Source organism: Gopherus flavomarginatus, chromosome 8, assembly GCF_025201925.1.
Source record: "Gopherus flavomarginatus isolate rGopFla2 chromosome 8, rGopFla2.mat.asm, whole genome shotgun sequence".
Classification (NCBI taxonomy): Eukaryota; Metazoa; Chordata; order Testudines; family Testudinidae; genus Gopherus; species Gopherus flavomarginatus.
The window spans coordinates 103,014,230-103,039,853 of record NC_066624.1 but is presented as its reverse complement, the minus strand read 5'-3'; the positions used below and the strand labels follow the sequence as shown (position 1 = coordinate 103,039,853).

General features: G+C 41.3%; 1 protein-coding gene across 3 annotated transcripts in view; it reads right to left on the bottom strand.

Annotated features, from left to right (window-relative positions):
- Window positions 1–25,624, bottom strand: part of LOC127057248 (calcium-activated potassium channel subunit beta-2) — a 268,310-nt gene that overhangs the window by 168,239 nt on the left and 74,447 nt on the right. The window contains exon 1 of one of the 3 annotated variants that reach the window (XM_050966144.1): window positions 25,252–25,328. The exons of the other annotated variants lie outside the window; for them this stretch is intronic. The gene's annotated coding sequence lies outside the window, so the exon portion shown is untranslated. Of the gene's footprint in view, window positions 1–25,251; window positions 25,329–25,624 lie in introns of those variants that run through there. 3 annotated transcript variants of the gene reach the window in all.

The following is a 25,624-nucleotide window of genomic DNA, read 5'->3' as shown; positions in this document are numbered from 1 at the left end:
AGCCCAGTAGGAATGGCCATCTCTGTCCCTTTACTTAAATTCCTGAATTTCAACCAGGTTACCATGAACGATATCACTCTCCTGAGGATAACACAGCGAGATAAAGAACGGATGTTTCTTGAATGCCAGCAATTACCGGGACCATACGCGGCTAGGATTTGTCATGCAATGATACCCAATTACTTGCTACATGCATGACGTGGTAAAGTGTCCTATCATAGTGGACGGAACAAGGCTGCCTTGCCCAGAAACCTTCCACAAAGGCTTTTGGAGTACCTCCAGGAGCGCTTCATGGAGATGTCCCTGGAGGATTTCCGCTCCATCCCCAGATATGTTAACAAACTTTTCCAGTAACTTTACTGGCCGCGAATACATCCCAAGTCCTCATGGCAAATCAATCATTAAAAAACGCTTGCTTTTAAACCATGTTTTATATTTACAAAGATACACTCACCAGAGGTCGCTTCCATGGCTTCACTGTCTGGGCTAGTGGCTTGGGAGGGCTGGGAGGGTAATTCCGTCTGGGTGAGAAAAAGCTCCTGGCTGTTGGGGCTAACGGAGTGCTGTGTGCACTCTGCAAGGCCGTCCTCCTCTTCCTCCTCCTCCTCCTCATTTTCCCGCTCCGCAGAATCCTCAGCCATGGTTGAGATTACAACCCCCACCTCGGAATCCAGGGACAGGGGTGGGATAGTGCTGGCGCAGCCCCCTAAAATTGCATGCAGCTCAGCGTAGAAGTGGCATGTTTTCGGCACAGCCCCGGACCTTCCGTTTGTTTCTTTGGGTTTCTGGTAGGCTTGTCTGAGCTCCTTAACTTTCACTCTGCACTGCACTGAGTTCCTGGTGTGGCCTTTTTCCATCATAGCCTCGGAAATTTTTTCAAATATTTTTTCATTTCGTCTTTTGGAACGGAGTTCTGTTAGCACTGAATCCTCTCCCCATATAGCGATCAGATCCAGTACCTCCCGTGCAGTCCATGCTGGAGCTCTTTTTCGATTCTCAGGAGACTGCATTGCTACCTGTGCTGATGAGCTCTATGTGGTCACCTGTGCTGATCAGAGCTCCATGCTGGCCAAACAGGAAATGAAATTCAAAAGTTCGCGGGGCTTTTCCTGTCTACCTGGCCAGTGCATCCGAATTCAGATTGCTGTCCAGAGCAGTCACAGTGGTGCACTATGGGATACCACCCGGAGGCCAATACCGTCGATTTGCGGCCACATTAACCCTAATCTGATATGGTAATACCGATTTTAGCGCTACTCCTCTTGTTGGGGAGGAGTACAGAAACTGATTTAAAGAGCCCTTTATATCGATATAAAGGGCCTCGTAGTGTGGACGGGTGCTGCGTTAAATTGGTTTAACGCTGCTAAAATCGGCTTAAACGCGTAATGTAGACCAGGCCTGAGTGTCTTGCCAGTGTGTATGGGGAATAAGGTAGAGTGCTCTGAGAGGCTTTATTGTGGTATAATGTGCAAGAGTAGCCAAGACCTAGGATAAAGACACTATACAGCAGGTGGAAGACACAGCCAAACATGGGAGGGAAAGGAAGATGAGATCAACAATAAGATAAGCATGTTTTGCATAATATGCAACAGTCTCAACTCATTACATGCCTAGAAGGTCTCTGTTCAAATGCAGCATTTTTTGATATTGCAAATAATTTTTAATAAATTAGTTTGGGAATTTTAAACTTGTATAAATGAATGAGGGAAAAAACCCAAGAGTATCAATTGCTGACTTTCCCCTCCTGCGCCCCATTGCGTAATTCAAACCCCTTTTTTAATTAAGAAAATGAAATTTGGCAAATGATTAATATACAAAGGTAATCTGACCACTGAGGGTGTTTGGAAGAGAAAATTAAAACCATAGTATGAATATTTTTAAAAGCCGATTACTCTGCATGTATAAAACTTTTCTTAACGCTTTCTATTATGCATAGTATGTGCCCTAATTCATATGAAAGGCTCCAAAGGAGCCATCACAGTTTATCAAGAAAGTAAAATGCATTTTAAAAGTCCTCAAAGATTTACATGATCAACCTTTAATGACTCCAAAGTGTATTATCAGTTAACTCAGACACTCAGGAGCATTCATTCACTTCTGGCAAACTAGATAATTCAAGGAAGCGTGTGAAAAACTTCAGTTCAGAAGGACGCTGTTAATCAGCTACTCGCCATAGGATTTATCTAATGCATTTAGGAATACTTTCCATCTCACTCTATCTAGTGGAAGTGGATCGCCCATGAACAACAAACATTGTATGGTCCTGTCTAAAGAAAACAACTAGCTAAACATTAAGACCCATCATTTATCAGTTACTTTAATACAGTCTTATCTCATTGGCAATATTTTACAGCTATTGTCCTGCCAACCAGGAGCTAGTTAAAATAGCAATACAACCAGGGCCTGGTTGGGAGGGCAATATCTATGAAATATTGCCAAGGAAGATAATAAAGTTGCCAAGATGATGTTTCTTTGAATCATGCCCAAAGCCAAAGGCTAACCCAAGCGATAACTTACTTATAGTCAGTGGAATAAATTAATACTGTGAAAAAGTGAGGCCAACATTTCTCCCAGCAAGATGAGATCAAAGGGAAATAGGAAGAAGGATAATTAAATGGTTCTTAATTATGCTGCAGACTTTCCTCTAATGGGACCCTAGTGTGCAATGAGTTGCTTAAAGCAAGAGAAAATATACTATTGGGATTAAATTCTGTACCCACAAGGGGATGGAGAAGATGACCTAAGAGTATGTTTACCCTGGAACTGGAAGTGTAACAGCCAGCACAGGGAGACTCTGACTGAGCTAATACACTAAAAATAACAGTGTACCTGGGGCTGCTCAGGTGACAGGACAGGCTACTTGCCCAAGGACAATCCTGCCTGAAACCCTAGGCATATACTCAGGAGAACTAACCCATCCTGCCATCACTACACTGCTAAGTGAGGCCCCAATCCAGAGATTCATTCAGGCATGAACTTAATTTCAAATACATGACTAGTTCCACTGACTGCAATGGGACTGCTTACATGCTTTAAGTTACATATAGGCTTACATTGCTCACTGGATTGAGGTCTGGGATCTTCTTGCCGTTACTCCTGCAAACAGTAGTTGATAAGCTGCGTTGGTTACACAATACATCAACAGGGATACAGTTAAGGAATATACCTGTACAGCTATGATCCTGCAGTCTGACAAGTACTTGGACTTCGTGTGGGACCCTGCTGTGCAAAAATCTGTCAAATTATAGTACCGTGTAAGAGCGCTGGATTTTACATTGCTAGCTAGCCAGCCACACACACAGCTTTTGGGAAACAAAGCCCACAATATTTGGACATTGGAGAGGGAGAACCAGTGGTCCAAATTTGTCAGTTACCCCAATATAAATCCAGAGTAAATCCACTGGAGTTGCCTGACTGGTATTAGTCATTTCTAGAGCTTGTAAAAAATGTCAAAAATTGACAAACATTTCACTGATTTCCCCCCTATTTTTCTTTGAAAATGCAAAGCTTTCAAAATTTCCCAAACATTATTTGTTATTATTATTATCTTACTGTAGCACCTCGGAGCCCTAGACCAGGAAGCCACTGTGCTGGGGGCTGTTCAGAGAGTGAACACAAAGATGGTCCCCGCCCCAAGGAGCCTACAATCTAAGCCAAGAGATGGACATAGCTATATGAGGGAGCACAAGGAGACACTATTGTGAAAGGCAGTGGTCAGCTCTAGAACTTGCTTTCATCACATGCTTAGAGCTCTCACAAGTTCTGAGTCATGGCTGGACTCGCCACACTTCTCTAAAACCTTGGAGGAAATTGTCCTGAAGGAAATCTGAAGAGCCTAGATAGTCTCATACTATTCAGAGCCTCCTCCGTCCACATACTGCATTTGCTGCAAGCTCTTTAAAAGGTTCTGATATGTTCCACAGCTCTTAGTCTTGACCGTGAGTACAGAATTTGGGGCTGCATAGGCAGAGACGTCCCTTCACGATACTGGGAATTGGTGCCGCTACATTTCAGATTCCTACATATATTTGCACTAGAGGCATCTTGACAAATTGGAGGGGGTTCAGAGACGAGCAACAAAGATGGCTGACAGCTTGTGAGGCCAAGTTGTAAAGAAAGATGAAAACAATGAAAGGTATTCAGCTTGAACTGACCGCTGAGGGGGACGGGATAACCATCTTCAAGTATGCCAAAAAGTGAGAGCAACTGCTCAGGGTGGTCTGGGGAATGGACATAATGAGGAAGAATCGGCTGAAATGAAGGATAAATCCATCTGAATAGCTGACACGGCCCCCTAACAGTGACATCTGCTAGACTCTTTCAAGACAAATGATGGGACACCCTGCTGTAAGTCATTTACAACCAGACTGGACAAAGCCAGGAACAATCCCACGCTGGCAGGTAGCTGGCAAAGGTCTGATTCTAGCAGCACCGTGGTTTCCCTCAGACTGACAACCTGGAGCCACACTGCAGTGGAAGCGCTGTGAGCATTACTTGAGGCTCTGATGAACAGCTCTCTGCAGCTCTGTCTATCTAGATCACTAGCTCTGGAACTGCTGAGTAATTACGACGGCAGAATCATATAGAACTGATGAGCACATCAGCGAAGAGCACCTTGGGGCAGACTTACTCAACCCCCCTTGCATTTTGTGATTTGGTTTGCACAGAACTGCCACAGAATTAAAGGGAGGAATTAAAAGAGAGTTTACTGAGCCTGGTCATGTTTATATCACCAGCTGGATGAGGTGCCAGAAGGAGAACTCCCTCCCCGCTTGGCTAGTTCTCACAGTGATTGACCTCCAAGCTAGTGCTTTAAATATATTATTAAACATAAAACAAAGACAACAATGAAAAAGCATGGCTTGGATAGCAAATATATTCTAATAATAGCCCCTTCCCCAACTGTGAGGAATAAAAGACACTGTCCAGGGCACGAGAGAATGCACTCAGATAAGTTTGGAACACAGTGTTGATCACCTCAAATCTGGGCTTCAAAGCAAACAGGCAGAACAAGAGCCATGCACTGAATCCAAACTGTTGCTGTGCTGTCTAGCTCAGCAGTGGGTAGAAATCTCAGTCAGGCTTCACTGGCAACAGGCAGCTGCTGCCAAGATGCCCAACACTGAAATGAAAGCTGGACAGATCGAGTGAGGGTTTGTTTTTTTCCCCTTTAAAGTACCACATGGCATGGGTGAATGAGCAGTCAGGTTACTGCCTCTGTGGAGTAAGTCTGTGCCATCTTTATTCTTTTAAATTAAAGGTTGTTGTTTTTGCCCAGACACAACAGCCCAGTGGTTCTCAATCTTTCCAGACCACTGTACCTCTTTCAGGAGTCTGACGTGTCTTGTGTACTTCAAGCTGCACCTCACTTAAAAATGACTTGCTTACAAAATCAGACTTAAAAATACAAACATGCCACAGCACACTACTACTGAAAAATTTCTGACTTTCTCATTTTACCATATAACTAGAAAATAAACTGATTGAAATATAAATATTGTACTTACATTACAGTGTATAGTATATAGAGCAGTATAAACAAGCCATTGTTTCTATGAAATTTTAGTTTGTACTGACTTCACTAGTGCTTTTTATGTAGCCTGTTGTTAAACCAGGCAAATATCTAGATGTGTTGATGTACCCCCTGGAAGACCTCTGAGTATCCCCAGAGGTACACGTACCCCTAGTTGAGAACCACTGCAGTAGCCCAATTGACAGTCACAAGCTTTTACAGTGCAGAGCCCTTGGACTAGGGTGGATGTACAGAATAAAATAATACTTAATTTTAGGGGTAACTCGTGGTGTTCCCCAAGGGTCAGTCCTAGGACCAATCCTATTCAATTTATTTATAAATGATCTGGAGAAAGGGGTAAACAGTGAGGTGGCAAAGTTTGCAGATGATACTAAACTATTCAAGATAGTTGAGACCAAAGCAGATTGTGAAGAACTTCAAAAATATCTCACAAAACTAAGTGATTGGGCAACAAAATGGCAAATGAAATTTAATGTGGATAAATGTAAAGTAATGCACACTGGAAAAAATAATCCCAACTATACATACAATATATTGGGGCAAATTTAGCTATACCAAGTCAGGAAAAAGATCTTGGAGTCATCGTGGATAGTTCTCTGAAGATGTCCATGCAGTGTGCAGAGGCGGTCAAAAAAGCAAACAGGATGTTAGGAATCATTAAAAAGGGGATAGAGAATAAGATTTAGAATATATTATTGCCCTTATATAAATCCATGGTACGCCCACATCTCGAATACTGTGTATAGATGTGGTCTCCTCACCTCAAAAAAGATGTTCTAGCACTAGAAAAGGTTCAGAAAAGGGCAACTAAAATGATTAGGGGTTTGGAGAGGGTCCCATACGAGGAAAGATTAAAGAGGCTAGGACTCTTCAGCTTGGAAAAGAGGAGACTAAGAGGGGATATGATAGAGGTATATAAAATCATGAGTGACGTTGAGAAAATGGATAAGGAAAAGTTATTTACTTATTCCCATAATACAAGAACTAGGGGCAACCAAATGAAATTGATGAGCAGCAAGTTTAAAACAAATAAAAGGAAGTTCTTCTTCATGCAGCGCACAGTCAGCTTGTGAAACTCCTTACCTGAGGAGGCTGTGAAGGCTAGGACTATAACAATGTTTAAAAGGGAACTGGATAAATTCATGGTGGCTAAGTCCATAAATGGCTATTAGCCAGAATGAGTAAAGAATGGTGTCCCTAGCCTCTGTTCGTCAGAGGATGGAGATGGATGGCAGGAGAGAGATCACTTGATCATTGCCTGTTAAGTTCACTCCCTCTGGGGCACCTGGCATTGGCCACTGTCGGTAGACAGATACTGGGCTAGATGGACCTTTGATCTGACCGGGTACGGCCGTTTTTATGTACTTATGTTCTTATGTTCACATAGCACTTTTCACTCAGAAATCTCAATGCACCTTGGACAGGAAAGTAAGTATAATTATCTCCATTTTACAGATGGAAACAGGCACAAAGTGACTTGCTCAAGGTCACAGAGCAAGGCAGTAGCAGAAGGAGGAATACTACGCAACTCACTTGATTCTTAATCCAGTACTTTATCAGCTAGTCCATACTGCCTCAACACATATGTAGGCATACAGATACAAATAAGGATAACAGCATTTCCTTTCTCCCAGGGTTTGTCTGTGAACTTTTCAGAGCAGGGACTGTCTCTCACTATGTGTTTGCACGGTGAATCACTCACTGGAGCCCTACTCTCTGTTACGGGCTCTATAATCTACCATAACTCTGCTGCCACTGATGATGATGAGAATGTCAGCCTTACTTTTACATTTCCTGCATTTTGTTGGTTTCTGGCATTTTAAACTTTTTTAAAATGTTTATTTTTCTTGCCTTTTAAATAATGAAACTTTGTGCCCTGGTATTATTTTTAAACCATGAGGATGAATAGTGAGGGGAATGTGGAATTACCTCACGGTGTGGCATTTGGACAATGTCATTGTAATCTGATAGGGTTAATTTACGATGAAATGCTTCTTTCACCAGCTTTGTGGTTGTCCTATTCATATTGATTTGTCAGAAAAGATAACATGAAGCAGGAAGCATCTGAATCTCAGGAGTTGGTGAGATGCTGTCAGATATAATTTGTAACTGTTTTCTCATGTCGGAAAATAAAAGATGGATTATAAAAGAAAAAGATCGCTATTCTGATAAACAGCAATGACTAACTATCCATGTGAGAGTGTTAAAAATATCAAATCTAATCTTGCATACTGGGGGAACAAAAATCTATCCTGCGAAATCTATATCTGAGGGTCTGAAAAGCACAAGCAACTTGAGAGTGAAGATTTTTCAGTAGTTAGCATGAATATGTATTAATGAAAATGTCATACCTTGGGATTTGTAATATTATACACTGCATCCTAACTGCAAGTAACAATCTCTCTGGTCGAGTCCACTCCAAAAGAAAGCAAGAGAGAAAGAGCTAGGAAACACTAAGGTCTCTCATTGCCCCCTCCACCTTTTCGGTTAACCAGCCTGTCATAAACAGATAGCTAAGGGTTAACGTCTCTTTCACCTGGAAAGAAGTAATCTGAAACACCTGACCAGAGGACCAATTAGGAAACAAGACTTTTTCAAATCTGGGTGGAGGGAAGTTTGTGTGTGAGTCCTTTGTTCTTTGTCTTGTGCCTGTCTCCCTCTCGGCTATGGGAAGGACTTCTCTCTGTCCTGCTTTCTAATCTTCTGTTTCCCAGTTGTAAGTACAAAAAGATAGGTTTGTTTTTTTGTAGTTACATGTGTATAGTTGCTGGAGTGCTTTGAATTGTATTCTTTTTGAATAAGGCTGTTTATTCATATTTCTTTTAAGCAATTGACCCTGTATTTGTCACCTTAATACAGAGAAAACATTTTTATGTATTTTTCTTTCTTTTTACATAAAGTTTTCTTTTTAAGACCTGTTGGAGTTTTTCTTTAGTGGGGAACTCCAGGGAATTGAGTCTGTGCTCACCAGGGAATTGGTGGGAGGAAGAAGTCAGGGGGAAATCTGTGTGTGTTAGATTTACTAGCCTGACTTTGCATTCCCTCTGGGTGAGGGGGGAAGAGAGATTAGCTCTCGGTACTTCTGTTTTCCAAGGCTGGAAACGGGGAGGGTGGAATCCCTCTGTTTAGATTCATGGAGCTTGCTTCTGTGCATCTCTCCAGGAACACCTGGAGGGGGGAAGGGAAAAGGTTTATTTCCCTTTGTTGTGAGACTCAAGGGATTTGGGTCTTGGGGTCCCCAGGGAAGGTTTGGGGGGACCAGAGTACCTCAAAACACTCTAATTTTTTGGGTGGTGGCAGCTTTACCAGGTCCAAGCTGGTAACTAAGCTTGGAGGTTTTCATGCTAACCTCCATATTTGGGACGCTAAGGTCCAAATCTGGGACTAGGTTATGATACAGCCAGACTAATATTGGTCTGTTTAGCTCTAGAATATTAATTATCACACAAAAAAGTTATCAGATAGCAGCCAAATAAACATTCAGTATCTTTGATATGCCAGTTCATGTGGAGCTTCTACTGTCCTACTCTTTCATCGCTTTCTGCTGCTCACTCTAAACAATTTAGAAATATGGATAAAGCCCCTAGGAAACTGAAGCAGCGTGTGACAGCGTGTATGCAGTGGGTACAATGCAACCTGCTGTCAAAAGGCACAAAGATTGCTCAGCATACTCTTAGGCTATACATGGTGCTGGGTCAAAGCACTTGACTCTGAAAACTAAACAACAGCCTGCCTAGAGCAAAGGACCCAAAAAACATGGCTAAGAGGTTAGCGTTTTCACAACCGCATGCAGTATTCCATTTACAGATTTTACAGTTTCATATACTGAACACTGGCAGATCTCGCCAGTCGTATCTCCTCTTACCATTTCTGTTGCATGCATCTGAAGAAGTGAGTTTTTTTACCTATGAAAGCTTATGCCCAAATAAATCGGTTACTCTTTGAGGTGCCACCGGACTCCTTGTTGTTTTTTTGGATACAGACTAACACGGCTACCTCCTGATACGTTTGTTTTCTTTTCTAAGAAATTCTGGAGCTGTGAGCAGAATTAGTCATAAAATACTGCCTGGTAATTAGTGCCCTATTGTATCTTCTGCTCATCTTAGTTGTTTCCAATACACTACTAACATAGGTTTCAGAGTAGCAGCCATGTTAGTCTGTATTTGCAAAAAGAACAGGAGTACTTGTGGCACCTTAGAGACTAACACATTTATTTGAGCATAAGCTTTCGTGGGCTACAGCCCACTTCATCGGATGCATAGAATGGAATATATAATGAGGAGTTATATATACATACAGAGAACACAAAAAGGTGGGAGTTGCCCAAGTAACTACAGGGCCGCCCAGAGGATTCCGGGGGCCTGGGGCCGTCGGCGGCAGGCGGCTCCGGTGGAGCAACCGCAGGCATGCCTGTGGGAAGTCCACCGGAGCCGCAGGACCGGCAAGCGGCAGGGCGCCCCCCGCGCGGTGAAATGTCTAGAGCCGGCCATGTTCGGCGGCGGGGGGCCCTTCGGTTCTGGGACCCGCCTCCAAAGTGCCCCGAAGACCCGTGGCGGAGGCCCTCCGCCGGCGAATTACCGCCGAAGCAGGACCCACTGCCGAAGTGCAGCCCTCTCTTCGGCGGTAATTCGGTGGCGGGGGAACCCTGCCGCAGGTCTTTGGGGCACTTCGGCGGCAGGTCCCGGAACGGAAGGGCCCCCCACCGCTGAATTACCGCTGAAGACTGGGTTGCACTTTGGTGGCAGATCCCTCTTCGGCGGTAATTCGCTGGCGGGGGGTCCTTCCCACCGGAGCTGAAGGTCCCCCCCGCTGGCAAAGACCGGGAGCGGAAGAAGCTCTGGGGCCTGGCCCCGCAAGAGTTTTCCAGGCCCCCTGGAGCAAGTGAAGGACCCCACTCCAGGGCCCCTGAAAAACTCTCGTGGGGGCCCCTGCGGAGCCCGAGGCCTGGGGAAAATTGCCCCTCTTGCCTCCTCCTCTGGGCGGCCCTGACCAGCTCTAAGAGGCTAATAAATTAAGATGAACTGTTATCAGCAAAAAAAACTTTTGTAGTGATAATCAAGATAGCCCATTTAAGATAGTTTGACAAGAAACTGTGAGGATACTTAACATAATTAACTTAATACTGTCTTAAATGGGCTATTTTGATTATCACTACAAAAGTTTTTTTTGCTGACAAACGTTCATCTTAATTAATTAGCCTCTTAGAGTTGGTTGGACAACTCCCACCTTTTCATGTTCTCTGTATGTATATATAACTCCTCACTATATGTTCCATTCTATGCATCCGATGAAGTGGGTTCTAGCCCACGAAAGCTTATGCTCAAATAAATGTGTTAGTCTCTAAGGTGCCACAAGTACTCCTGTTCTTACTACTAACATAATGCACAATGTAAGCTGCAAAGATACATACACGCACACACACGTGGAGTTACATTCCTGCTTTCAAATATATAATCAAGTCTGTCAGCCTAAAGTGGGATTGTGACTTTGTCTGCATGCATGCTCAGGGGAGCAAGAATCCCCCTTTCCCCATCTGGGGTATCAGGATGTGGGACTGGCTGAGCAGGTTAAAGCAGGTGTTAAATGTTCGCCTATTCCCTCCTAGGAGCAGGTGGACAGGAAGAGGGGGGTGGGAGTTGGTGAATCTTTGTTTTGTCCCTTTATTATGCTCACCTGGCACAGAAGCTGCTGTGATTTGCTGGTGATATGAGCCAGAAGCAAACTGCTACCCTCCTGAATGAAGGGGATGCAGTGGGGGCAGGGAGGGGAATGTCTCTGAGTCAGAACCGTTTTAGCAGCTAACTCCTGGCACGGTGCAGCGTATGCACCAACCCTTTCCCAGGGCTCTGCTGACAGTCACAGTCTAGCCCGGAGTGAGTCCCATCTCATTCCCTGCAAGTTGGAGGGACATGAGTGCAACGTGGATCTTTGATGTGGGCCGGGAACTCACTCGCTCACTCGCACACCCCAAAGAGTATAAGTGTTATTATTTCTAGTCTTTCCAGTTTGTAGCTGACCCAGAAAGTGTGATCTCACAATTTTTGTTCACCACCAGCCAAAAGGAGAAAGTTAACCAGAGAAAGTTAACACTTCAGAACTGTGGAGAAGTGTTTGAGTTTGATTTTTCTGAATGCGAGGCACAGGCTCACAGTGGTTTTTATTCAAAACAGTTTGCGCCTCTTAGCTGAAGGACACTATTCATTAACATATGATCTTCTTAGGGTAAGGCAGTTTCACACTTGATGGTAGAATTCAAGATAGAGTATTTTAAAGCAGTAAAGTTTATTGCCTGATATTACCTGATTATCTTTAATAAAGTATTAGCACAACTAGGCATGCTTAGTTGTTACACTGTCTGACACACATGTAAGAGATGGAAATCATCACAGTAAAAAGAAATCTAAAGATCATTAAAGATGCAGTTAGATGTGACTGTGATATTTATTCATTCACAGAGATCTTGGAGACTGCTGAGGCTTGCAGAGTAACTCACTAGGTCACCACATTTGAATATAAATGATAGGAATCTTTTTTGGTATTAGAATTATATAAGTATGCCAAGACTAGAGAAGACTGTGAGGAACTTCAGAGAGTACCTAGCAAGCTAGGTGAATGGGCAGCATGATGGCAGATGAAATTCATTACTGACAAAAGCTAGGTAATGTTTATTGGAAGAAATCATTTGAACCACTCACACACATTGCTGGGTTCTAAACTGCTTGTACTGTAACAACTCAGGAACAAGACCTGGGTGTAATTGTGGGGAACCCAATGGAAAGGTTTGCTCAACACGCATCGGCACACAAAAAAGCAATCAAAATGGTAGGACATAGAATGGAATAGAAAACAATTATTATGACCTTATGTAAATCAACTGTATGCCCCCACCTAGAATTCTGTGTTCATTTCTGGTAATCCAGTCTCATAAAAGGTGATAGCAAAAATAAAAAGGGTTCAGAGATTGATAACAAAAATGATTGGAGGAGAGTGAAGGGGGACTCCCATAAGAGGAGGGACTAAAAAGATTGGGACTGGTTAGAGATGAGACAAAGAGGAAGGAATATGACAGGTGAATACAAAATAGTAGTATTGAGAAGGCATACTGGGCACCCTATTTACCCTCTGTCATAGTACAAATGAAAAGCAGTGAAATTGAAAAGCAACACATGTAAATTCATTCAAGACAATGCTTTTTTACATAGCACATGGAACTCATCGCCACAGGATATTATGGAAGCCAAGGGCTTAGTGGGATTTAAAAAAAATAAAGAGAACATCTATATATTAGACATGATAAACTTTTAAAAAGGGATATAATCCCTCATGCTTCAGAGGGCATGAATCAAACACTCTCTTGGGGAGTTAGGAAAAAAAAATCCTTTAGCCCACAATGGACAATTACACAACAGCTTTTCTTGCACTTTCCTCTGAATCATCTGGTACTGGTCAGTTAGAGATTGGATACTGGACCAGATGAGCCAGTGACCAGGCATGAGATTCCCACGTGCCCATTTTTTGGGTAGGATTTGCAGATGTACTTAAATGAAATTCAGTGGGACCTGTGCTCCAGAGTCACTTAGGTGAAAAGGTGGCTTGTGATTCAAATTCACTTAGGTGCTTTTGAAAATCTCATGCTTTCTTTTTAGTTTTTTCAGGAGAACAACAGCAAACAGAGACAACTAACGTCTTTTATTGGGATAAAAATAGTGACGTATGTCTATGTGTGTGTGTGTGTGTGTGTGTGTGTGTGTGTGTGTGTGTAGGCTTTACAATAATAAAAGAACTTATGACCTAGCAGCATGTAGATCCTATTGGTAGCTGATTTAGAACCAAATCCTGCTTGCCTTACTGATGCAATTAGCTTGATTATCGTCACAGGGATATTCATATGATTAAGATGAGCAGAGTTTGATCCTTATTATAGTAACCAATAATATACGCAGAACCAGACTATACAATATAGACTCTCATAGACTCTACGACTGAAAGGGACCTCAAGAGGTCATCGAGTCCAGTCCCCTGCCCTCATGGCAGGACCAAATACTGTCTAGACCATCTCTGATAGACATTTATCTAACCTACTCTTAAATATCTCCAGAGATGGAGATTCCACAACCTCCCTAGGCAATTTATTCCGGTGTTTAACTACCCTGACAGTTAGGAACTTTTTCCTAATGTCAACCTAAATCTCCCTTGCTGCAGTTTAAGCCCATTGCTTCTTGTTCTATCATTAGAGGCTAAGGTGAACAAGTTTTCTCCCTCCTCCCGATGACACCCTTTTAGATACCTGAAAACTGCTATCATGTCCCCTCTCAGTCTTCTCTTCTTCAAACTAAATAAACCCATTTCTTTCAGCCTTCCTTCATAGGTCATGTTCTCAAGACCTTTAATCATTCTTGTTGCTCTTCTCTGGACCCTCTCCAATTTCTCCACATCTTTCTTGAAATGCGGTGCCCAGAACTGGACACAATACTGCAGTTGAGGCCTAACCAGCGCAGAGTAGAGCGGAAGAATGACTTCTCGTGTCTTGTTTACAACACACCTGTTAATGTATCCCAGAATCACGTTTGCTTTTTTAGCAACAGTATCACACTATTGACTCATATGTAGCTTGTGGTCCACTATGACCCCTAGATCTCTTTCTGCCATACTCCTTCCTAGACAGTCTCTTCCCATTCTGTATGTGTGAAACTGATTGTTCCTTCCTAAGTGGAGCACTTTGCATTTGTCTTTATTGAACTTCATCCTGTTTACCTCAGACCATTTTTCCAATTTGTCAAGATCATTTTGAATTTTGACCATGTCCTCCAAAGCAGTTGCAATCCCTCCCAGTTTGGTATCGTCTGCAAACTTAATAAGCTTACTTTCTATACCAACATCTAAGTCGTTGATGAAGATATTGAACAGAGCTGTTCCCAAAACAGACCCCTGCGGAACCCCACTTGTTATACCTTTCCAGCAGGATTGGGAGCCATTAATAACTACTCTCTGAGTACGGTTATCCAGCCAGTTATGCACCCACCTTATAGTAACCCCATCTAAATTGTATTTGCCTAGTTTATCGATAAGGATATCATGCGAGACCGTATCAAATGCCTTACTAAAGTCTAGGTATACCACATCCAACGCTTCTCCTTTATCCACAAGACTCGTTATCCTAACAAAGAAAGCTATCAGATTGGTTTGACATGATTTGTTCTTTACAAATCCATGCTGGCTATTCCCTATCACCTTACCACCTTCCAAGTGTTTGCAGACGATTTCTTTAATTACACTGGTCTACAATTTTTGAGAAGTTGTCTGCTTCAGAGATAAAATGTGATATTTATTATGTATTTTGATGTGCTGAATTCAAATCTGACAATTAAAACAACTGATTGGCTACTGTTTCTAAGATATTTAAGTTTTTACATTTTATGTCTATGTATATTTTGTAGATAGAAGAATTTTAATCATAAATTGTAAACCTAGGTCTTTTCATGTGTTTATGGTTGCTCTACATGATAATATTTCACCTGTCCTGTTTATGTAACACTTTAAAAATCAGCAAAAGGATTATATAAATAACATTTATTATGAAACAAAAGGCAAAAAACTATTATGTACATAGTTTAGTCCTATTCAGTGTCTACTCGGCGTTTCTTGGCTTGTCTCTTGTTTTCATTAAATGGAGCATCTCTTGTCACTGTCCAGCAATAGTCTGCAAGCATTGATGGGCTTCATTTGCCCTGATAGCCTGCCAGGAGATTCCACTGCTGTAGTCTGGAGCCCAACAGCTTTGCCTTACTCTTGGGTAGTTCCAAATCCCTGACAAGGTCATTCAGTTCACCTTGTGTTATGAGGTGTGGTTCAGAGGAGGAGGATGGGAGAAAATGTGGGTCCTGTGACATTGATGGTTCAGGACCAGAAGTTTCATCCTCTTCCTCATCTGACTCAAGTGAGAATGATTCTGGTGCATCAGGAACCGGCAGTCCTTCTCCGTGGGGTACTGGGCGTATAGCTGATGGAATGTTTGGATAATGCACAGTCCACTTTTTCTTCTTTGACACACCTTTCCCAACTGGAGGCACCATGCAGAAGTAACAATTGCTGGTATGATCTGTTGGCTCTCTCCAAATCATTGGCACTGCAAAAGGCATAGATTTCCTTTTCCTGTTCAACCACTGGCGAAGATTTGTTGCACAAGTGTTGCAGCATATGTGTGGGGCCCACCTCTTGTCCTGATCTCCAATTTTGCAGCCAAAAGAAAGGTGATAGGCTTTCTTAACCATAGTGGTTATACTGCGCTTTTGTGATGCAAAAGTCACTTCACAAACATAGCAGAAGTTATCTGCACTGTTCACACAAGTACGAGGCATCTCTGCTCACTTTGGCTAAACAGAAATGTGTCCCTTTGCAAAATCAAACACTGACAAATAAGAGAACACAATACCGTATGATTTCTAGAGCTGATATAGGGCAATGTGTTCAGCAGAGTGATGTAAGCTTCGTTATGATTGCATCATCCATGACTTCTAGGAATAACATGATGCAATTCATATCATGTATGACGCAATACCAGCTTCAGATTGCATCATTCATTGTTTTGCCTAAAAAGCAAGTACTGTCCAAACCCAGTCATAGATTTATTCATAGATCCAGTCAAAGATGTATTTTAGTCATTTCTGGTTTAAATTGAGATCCCTTCCCTTTATAACTCACTTATCCTCCGCCATTCCCAAGTCAAGGGTCGTATATACTGACCCAATAGCATATCTTGAAAACTAGAGCCAATCAACAATTTTAAGCATCATTTTCATTCTCAGTGACCCAGAATTAGTAAAGTTGTACTATATTTATTTCAGAAGCATTTTGGCTGTAGAGCAGTGTTACTTGCTCCATTATCTTCCCTGGCACAGAAGTTAAACTAACTGGTCTGTAGTTTCCTGGGTTGTTTTTATTTCTCTTTTTATAGATGGGCACTATATTTGCCCTTTTCCAGTCTTCTGGAATCTCTCCCGTCTCCCATGACTTTCCAAAGATAATAGCTAGAGGCTCAGACACCTCCTCTATTAACTTCTTGAGTATTCTAGGATGCATTTCATCAGGCCCTGGTGACTTGCAGGCATCTAACTTTTCTAAGTGATTTTTAACTTGCTCTTTTTTTATTTTATCTTCTAAACCTACCCTCTTCCCATAAGCATTCACTATGTTAGACATTCCTTCAGACTTCTCAGTGAAGACCGAAACAAAGAAGTCATTAAGCATCTCTGCCATTTCCAAGTTTCCTGTTACTGTTTCTCCCTCCTCACTGAGCAGTGGGCCTACCCTGTCCTTGGTCTTCCTCTTGCTTCTAATGTATTGATAAAAAGTCTTCTTGTTTCCCTTTATTCCCATAGCTAGTTTCAGCTCATTTTGTGCCTTTGCCTTTCTAATCTTGCCCCTGCATTCCTGTGTTGTTTGCCTATATTCATCCTTTGTAATCTGACCTAGCTTCCATTTTTTATATGACTCCTTTTTATTTTGTATATACACTGTGCTTGATGTTATGGTGATGGGCACTATGGAAAACCCATTGACAGGGAGACAGACAGACAGGTAACACAGTAGTTTTCTGACTTCTAAAATGAGGATCAATTTGACATTATTTTAAATGGAAAGAGAAAACATGACAATAATGGTCATGTTCTCAAATATTTTATCTATGTAACTGTATCTATTGTTACTTTCTCTAACTCAACCCCACAGATTTTCCATAGGAGAGAATAGGGAAATCAGCTGTACTCAATTTCCATTAATCAAAAACAAACAAACAAACAAACAAATAAATAAAAATCTGAAATTTTCAATTGTGCAGTGGTATTTCTTGCCTATTATTGTGTTACATAAGTGCCTTCTGGATATTTGCCCTGTGACCAGTGGGTTGATATATGTGTGTGTGTGTCTGTGAGAGAGAGAGAAAGAGAGCGAGAGAGACTGACTTGTAAAAAGAGCCAGTCGGAACAGAGATTCTGCATATTCAGAAATATAAGAAAACGTCACAAATCTTAATGCAGGCTGAAGGAATTGCAAGTCATCCAGTGAGCAAGAGGGCTTGAGAAATCTATTTGTCCACCGGCCCATGAAGAGTAGGACAATTTCCCAAGCAAGGAATGGAGATGAGCAGAAGACTCTATGAAGTCCACTAGGGGTCTTCCTATGCTGATATAATTCACATGTGGAGTGTGTGTAGATGTTAGAGGCAATACAAAATCCACAGACAAATAAAGAGTAAAACTGTTTAATGGCTGGAAGCTGTAAAAGGGTTCTCAGTACTATTGCTGGCAGGTAAAAAAAATTCTGCTTTTAGTTATGATGGTCCCTGGTTCTAGTTTGTATTCTTAATATGCATCGGTTGAAATTATATTAGGGATGGCCACAAGCCACAACATTGAGATCCAGATCTGAATTTTGAAGCGCCGAAGTTCAATGATGTTGGCTTCATACATCAGAAATCAAAATGACATCTGCAAAATTTGGACCTAGCTTTGTTTTTTGAACAACCCTCAAGCTTAGGAGTGTTTGGATCCAGGATTTTAGTTTACACATGTCTATATGTATGTGAAGTACCTCTGTGAATTCTTGATCAAGTCCAAATTCATGGATGTCAATGGAGTTTTGTCATACTCTTTGTCGTACTCTGGTCCCAAATTGGAAGCCCCCTACACTGGGACTCAAATTTAGTTCTGTGTTTGTATACAGGAGCAAATTCAGTGCTAAAGGAAGAATGTTATGCCTGATGAAATATCACTGTTACTAATACTGCTAAAGTCGATAAATGGAGATTTTTCCTTCAAATCAAGTGATCAAACTTCAGAATTAGGACTTCTAATGTTTAGACAGAACTCTGCAAGTTTTGGAGGGCTTTTGACAGTTCAGGCCCCAGCTAAATCCATCACTCTTAATCCATCAAACTCTCAGCAAGAGAGAGCAGAGAGACACATTTATATCAAGATTGAGTTTCTAAGTGAGATCTCCTCTGCTTGACTTGGAACACTCTAAATATGTCTACTAATAAAAGTATTCACTCAGGAGAACACAAAGGCATGCATACCTGAAAAAGAAATCCTATTCACATCTAATACGTTAGATACGTTGCTCACAAATACCGGGGTTCTTTTGTGAGCTCTCATTGAATAGAAGCAGCCACGCATGCTTCCCAGTCAAAAAGTTTTAATTAATTGCTTCCAGTCATTTTCCTTATGTAAAATTGGAATAGTTATAGAAAGGACTGGCTGTGGATGGTTTTGGTAGCGGTAGGAAGGGGGATGTGTGGGGAAGTATTATACTAAACTACTTGAAATGTCTAAGGCAGAAACCAACAATAGATAAAAGCAATTTCTTCTAGGCTATTTACCAGTAGTAAAATTCTTCAAAATCAGCTTCATACAATATTATTGGATCTTCTTAATTAAGACCTGAAAAAGATTTGGTCATGGACATCCTGAAAAATATCATGACAAGACAGATAGGTGCAAGTGACACTCTTTGGCAGCGGAAAATATATATCTGATAAGATTAACTATTGGGAGAGCAACAACAGGTACGAAAGAGTGGAATGTCAGACAGATCAACTCAAGATAAAGCAGCAAACACAAAGAGAAAAAATAATGAGGAGTACTTGTGGCACATTAGAGACTAACAAATTTATTTGAGCATAAGCTTTTGTGGGCTAAAACCCACTTCATTGGATGCATGCAGAGAGAAAGTTGTCAGAAGTCTGTGCTCTACCCAGTCAATAGGTCTATCCTTTTCATTTGCTGATTCTTAAGGTAGTTCATCTGTAACCATAGCATTTTATTTTCTTTGCTGAGTGTTTCAATGATTGTTTCCCATGCCTTGAACTGCCTGGGCTTTGTTAAATGGATTGAAAGGTTGCCTAGTTTCATTGAAGTTTTTCATTCTGTATCTTTTTCTGAAATGCTAACTTCCTACACTAGCAATCCTTAGTAAATCCCAACAGATATCGTTACACCTTCTGTGCCAACATGCACTACAGAGACTTTCATAACAGCATCAGTTTCCTACTCGCTTCTACGACATCACCACTGATAGCTCTTCCTCTTAAGCAGTTTTCAAGTCAGTGCATTATCAATGGATAGATAGGTCAAGATGACTGAAAACCAAAGCTCAGAAATTCTGTTGCCTTCTATATTTTCTGTCTGTGCTCATGTCTGTTGCTCAGCAAGACTCTCCCAGATTCAGGATGGAGTTATTTCAACTGCATTTCTGTAGAAATCTCCACTACAGGTCATCAAGGGGACAGAACTGTGGACCTTCAGCGTCACAAGCACAGGTCTCTATTATCTGAGCTGAAAGAACAACTATTACCTAGCAGATACAGAAGGCTTTTTTCATCTGTGTATAAAGAGGAAAACCCCAGACCAAAAAGCATATTACATTTTTTTCTTCTTCTTGCCTTTGATTATATCATAGTCTGTGGTATTTAAGCATCAGATGGTAATTAGAGCCAGCAGTGAATATGCCCCAAAAGGCACATTCTCAGTCTTCCCAGCATTCCCAATTTGGTCTTTTCCAGGTTATTCCTCTGGAACATTATTTACTCGTGTCTAGAGCCTATCTAGTGTATGAGAGGTGTGACATTTATAAGTCCTAGCTCCACTTGCAGATAATAAACGGGGGTCAGCAGTGGCTGTCACTACACTGACGTGGGAAATGGTCTGCTAGTTGGCAAGGATGGGATGAAACCAAATATATGTTGCAGAAAGTATTCTGCAGGCTGCGTGATTTTGTTCTACCCACTTTAGCTGGTAAGGACTTCTCAGCACTATAAAAGGAAAGCATTGTCAGCAAAGGATCCATTTGTGATTGGAAATGGACTACCATAATCTTGACATTCTAGAATGTCGATCTTGGATGAGTGAGTTCCGCACACCTTTGGGACTCTCCTCCCTTCTTTGTCTGTAACAGAAATAGTTTGCCAACCTTCACGTTGCTCTGCAGAGCCCAACATTTCTGCTATGTTCATAGGGAGATAAGTAATGGGTAGCTGAGGTGCAATACTATAGTGGGGATTTGGAGAGAAGGTTGGGCTAACTGACTTTTGCTATATTCTATGTTGTTGCTGGTTTAACTGATTAGTATAGTTTTGAAAGGTTGTTGAGGACTCATAGAGCTCATTTCTTGCAGAGAAATAAACCCTTAATTAATAAAAAGGTCCCAGATCTTCAAGCATTTTGAGAACCTTGCTGTGGCCTCCCATCTAGGCAGAAGAAGGCGCAGCAGCTCCAAAATGCTCCTGGGTGTTTGTGCTGAGTTTTATGGTGGGTGGTCAGCTCTGTAATTCTCTGCACTACCCCAGGCATCAGAAGTAGCAAAGCACTGACCAGATGGCCCATCCCTGCAGCAGTGTGAGATATTTGAGTCAGTTTGACCTTTTTTGTATTTTCCAGTTTAAAAAAAATATTACTAAAAGTTTTTTTTTTAAGCCAAAATGGTCCACACAAAATTACCCGCAAAATACAACCAGTACTGGTGTCCACCTACATTATTCATAATTAAAATATTGGTCTATAGCGGGGAGCTTTGCATTGAGAACCTGATGGTTGTATTTCAGAGCCAATAGGATCTGAACTTTAATAAAGGGGTGTTTGGATCCAGAATTTCATACCCATGTAAAATGATTCAGTCCTTTTTCTAGTCACATCCTCTGTTTTTTTCAGTTCTGCTAATTCTTCCAGGTTTTTTTACACCCTCCCAATACAATATATAAAGATTCAGCATGAGTGCACGGGCAAAATATGCTCACGCAACTACTGATTGTACAATCTCCTGCAAGTGTGTGTGTGAAAACTGGGCAACTGCCATCATGGCACTTTGAAAACCATTTATTGCACTGATCTTTGACATCTTTGGCCCATAGGACAAATAAGGGGCATCTATGAATGACTGGATCCAAACGCCATCAAGAGGGTTGATGGATCTTTTATCCTGAAGGTTCTATCAACTGACAGCACAGCATTGCTAGTTTGTATAGCCACAAGAACCCTGTTAATTCACAGCATCCTTGATTTTTATTTTACCCTGAGCAGAAGGTGGGTTGGACAATAAAATCCAGTCTCTATGAGATTGAAGTTTTCCTCCTAGTTGGTATAATCATAGAGAAAATGTAAATCAAAGACATATAAATTACTGGCCCCCTGTTTTATAAACTTCTTTTCCTCATTTGTTACAAAGTCAAAACAGTTTGACATTTTGACAGCTGATTTTTTTTCCAGGAGAGAAGCCTCTTGACAGAAGTTCTTACTCAAACTCATTTCTCACTGCCTTTTAACCACATGCCAGCATTCCTTTTTTCTTTTAGCATGTTACTGTAACAAGATTTTCATATGTCCCAGGTACAAGATTACTCCCATGGATTATAAGGGCTGAGCCATATAACACCCCTGCTTGCACCGTCCTTAAAACATGTCCATGTATTACATAGAGAATAAAGAACAAGGCTGCGAATTTGTGAATTATGGAGTTCTATTTCCATTGACAGGATGTGGTGATACCATAAATCATCAGGGAAAATGTCCAATATCATCAGAACCTCAAGTTAGAATATTGATCCATAATTCAAAACTGTCCAGGTCTTTTACTGAATATACATAATTGATCCACATCCCCAGTCCATGCATTTCCTCCTAGCTCTCTTTATTGTTACCTCTTCTACCCCTTCTCCTTAACACTATTGCTGTCCTCCCTCACAGCCTCCTCTGTACGGTTGATGATGTTCTCCCAATCTCCTCCCCAGATGCCCCTCTCCCAGCGCCAAGCTTTCTTTCTTCCAATGTACAAGATAGACACAAAGAAGATGGGATGCAATGCGAAACATAGCAGTGGAGATGACAAGTGTGGTTTTTGTTTCAGTGACACATGCACACACTTATTGTGAGCCTCCTGGATTAATAAGAGGGACTGAATGGAGGGAAGGTGGGGACTTGGCACATGTGGCCAAAGAGAGAATTCCATACAATATATGAGGCTGAAAATTAATTTTAATAGAGCTGCAAAAATTAAACGATTTTCCCATGAACCTTCATATGAACCCAATGTGATGATCCTTGTGTGGACAACTCATGAACAGAAAAGCAGGTGAAATTAATTAAATACATTATTCAGTTTTCAGACAAGTTGTGAGGTAGAGTTGTGTGATGTAATTTTCCTAATAATAAGCTATGTTTGAATGATGATGGAGGGAATCTCGAAGGGTTTGGGGATCAGTTCTGACACGCACTCAGAAGTCTGGATGCTTTTTGGTAGCTGAACTTTTTGAAAGAGGAGAATTTGGCTGGAATACTTCTGAGAACAGATTGGCCCACGAGATGTCCAGTAATTCTTGCTTGTGCTTGGAAAGGCTGAGAACGTGAACCACCTTTTGTACAGTATTTTCTTTTTGTTCCCATTTCAAATCTCAGATATTGGATACTTGTATGGCCCCCCCCATCACCATAGTATCTGATCCCCTCACAATCTTTTAGTATATTTATCCTCCTGTGAGGTAGGGATGTGCTATTATCCCCATTTGACAGCCCAAGCTCCTACAGGTAGGCTGTGATGGAGTAGGGAATTGAATCCAGGTCTCCTAGCTCCTGAGATAGCGTCCTAACCACTCAACCATTCTTCCCCAAAAAGTGTACCACAGCAAAATTGGAAATAAAGTTAACTGAACATTTCTGAACTCTGCCAAAAGGTTCGGTACGGTTCGAGAAGAGTTAGGTAGGGGGAAAACCCCAAACACTTAATTTCCTTAAATACCTGCTCATCCGTAACATTTATGTGGCATTTCTCATCTATGAATGAGACATTTGATGCCTGTCAGAAAATCCTAGAAAATGTTTTTCAGAAGAAAGTTTCCTCTATTATTTTTATTTCCTGACTGCTATCCATGACATAAGTAAACATAATCCTTTGCCCAGTCTGTAACTTAAAAGCAACACATTTAGGTGAAAATATGCCTGTTTGGTTCAGATGCCAAATAGTTATAATTTAGATTTCAGAAAAGATGATACAGATATAGAGAAACAGGATTCTTAATATGCTAGAGCTACTATTGCATCTCCTTAACAAAGACGGCATTTACTGTCACCAAACAAGTTCAGTACTTTTGTCATCAAAATGACATCTGAGTATGGCTATCAAATAAATTGCATCGTGACCACTTATAAGTACTTAAATGTAATGAAATTCTCCTTAAAGAAAACATTTGATATGATGACTGAAAGCAAATTACTTTGGTAAGTTCCTGATACATTGAAATTTTTCTCCTAATGAAGATTTAATGAAAACAATCCCTTCTCTGAGCTGTGAACTTCTGACAGCAGGACTGTAAAGTACATCGAACAACAACCACATTAAAGTCGTTTTAAAGCCATAGCATAACCCTAATTTTATTATTCAGCAGAGCAAGTGGTACTGTACCTCTCACTGCAAAATGCGACTCTCCGTTCCTTTAAGTGCATTTTTAATAGCCCCTTGAAAAGCAGTCCCACAAACAATATGTATTGTCACTGACTACAGCTCATTCCAAAGTCTCTGCATTATTGTTTGGATATGAAACTTTAATGCATTAGCAAGAGCAATTTCTTCAGATCAAACACACTGAAAGGTCCAATGATAATGATGCTGCATATGCATGCACATAAGGCATATTCATTCATTAAGTTCCTGCTACTTATCTTGGTGAGGGTCATATGCAATGACAAATACCCAAACTTGCAACCTGTCTCCAAACAAGGAAGATGCATAATCCACATTGCTTTGTTTTGCCTCAAAACCCCCAACCTGTGATTTTCTGACATTGCCCTGTCTAGTTATGCTAAACCAAGCACATAATGAAGTGTATAAGGCTTATAACTTTGCATATCACCTCATATTCCTCTGGACTCACTCTCTTGAGAAAAAAAACCCTTTCAAGGAGAATATTTCTTTTTATGCTGCTTATTTTTAATTTCCCCCACTGCCCCCTCCCAAATCATTCAATATCAAACTAAACATACATCATTTCCATCTCTAGCCACAACAGTTGGAGGGTGGGGGTGGGAAAAGGCAGAACCTTTTCTGTCTGAAACTAGAGTTCCTGTCTAGCAAAACAATTAAATGTAAACAGTGCAGCTGAGGCTTTCATTATGCAAAATGGATGGACCCATTATTGCTGCCCATGGCAATAGGTTATATTTTAAATAGTTCTTGATCAGGAAAATCACCCCTTAATGCTTCACTTCCCCTTTTCACATGACAGCAGGGAAACTCCAGGCACATTTTACATGTTAATAGCATATATTCCTTATCTAACAGGTTTCAAGACTCTCACATCTTCCCTCTCCTATTTTCGGACTCCCCCCCCAATTCTCCCCCCCCAAGCTTAGAAACAACCCAGCTGGCATGGTAGATAAGAGGTAAAGTGTTTTCTTCATGACCTCTATGCATTGTACTCCATGGGAAAATCAACATGGAACGCACACTCAGTAGGCTATAGAGATTCAAACCAGTTTGTCCTCAAGGCATTTCTGCCATAAAACCTAGTCATATCAACAGTATTTTATTATAAGCAGCCTGGCTTCCCTTACCCCTACCCCCTCTCTGCTTACTGCTTCTCACTCTGCACCTGGCTGCATTTGGAAACCCACAGAGCAAAGCATAAACAATAAGCATCAAACAGCAACAGATTCCTTTGTTTTACATGCAAATCCTACCTCTGGTAGTTGTCACATCTTCCTCGGGAGCAAAGCCTAATTATTAGCAAACAGAGATCCAGAGGAATCCTCCAAACTGCCACCAGTTGTTAAACGCTGTCATCATTGCCTCCTGGTGCTTGAGCTTTTTTGGACCATTAATGTCACAACCCCTGCTAACTCATAGCTTAAGTCTCCCTGCTCAAAATGTCTGAAATAGTTTGGAAGGACAATAGGAATGACAGGCACACTAGACAGCCATGCTTGAAATTAGTTATCTGAAGCTCTGCTAAGGCTGTTTTGTAGTGTTTTAAAGCATGCATTAGGTAGGATTTATTAACCTATCCTAGGCATGCTATTTCTGTTTTCATTAAATGCTGTAGCAGGATGCCTG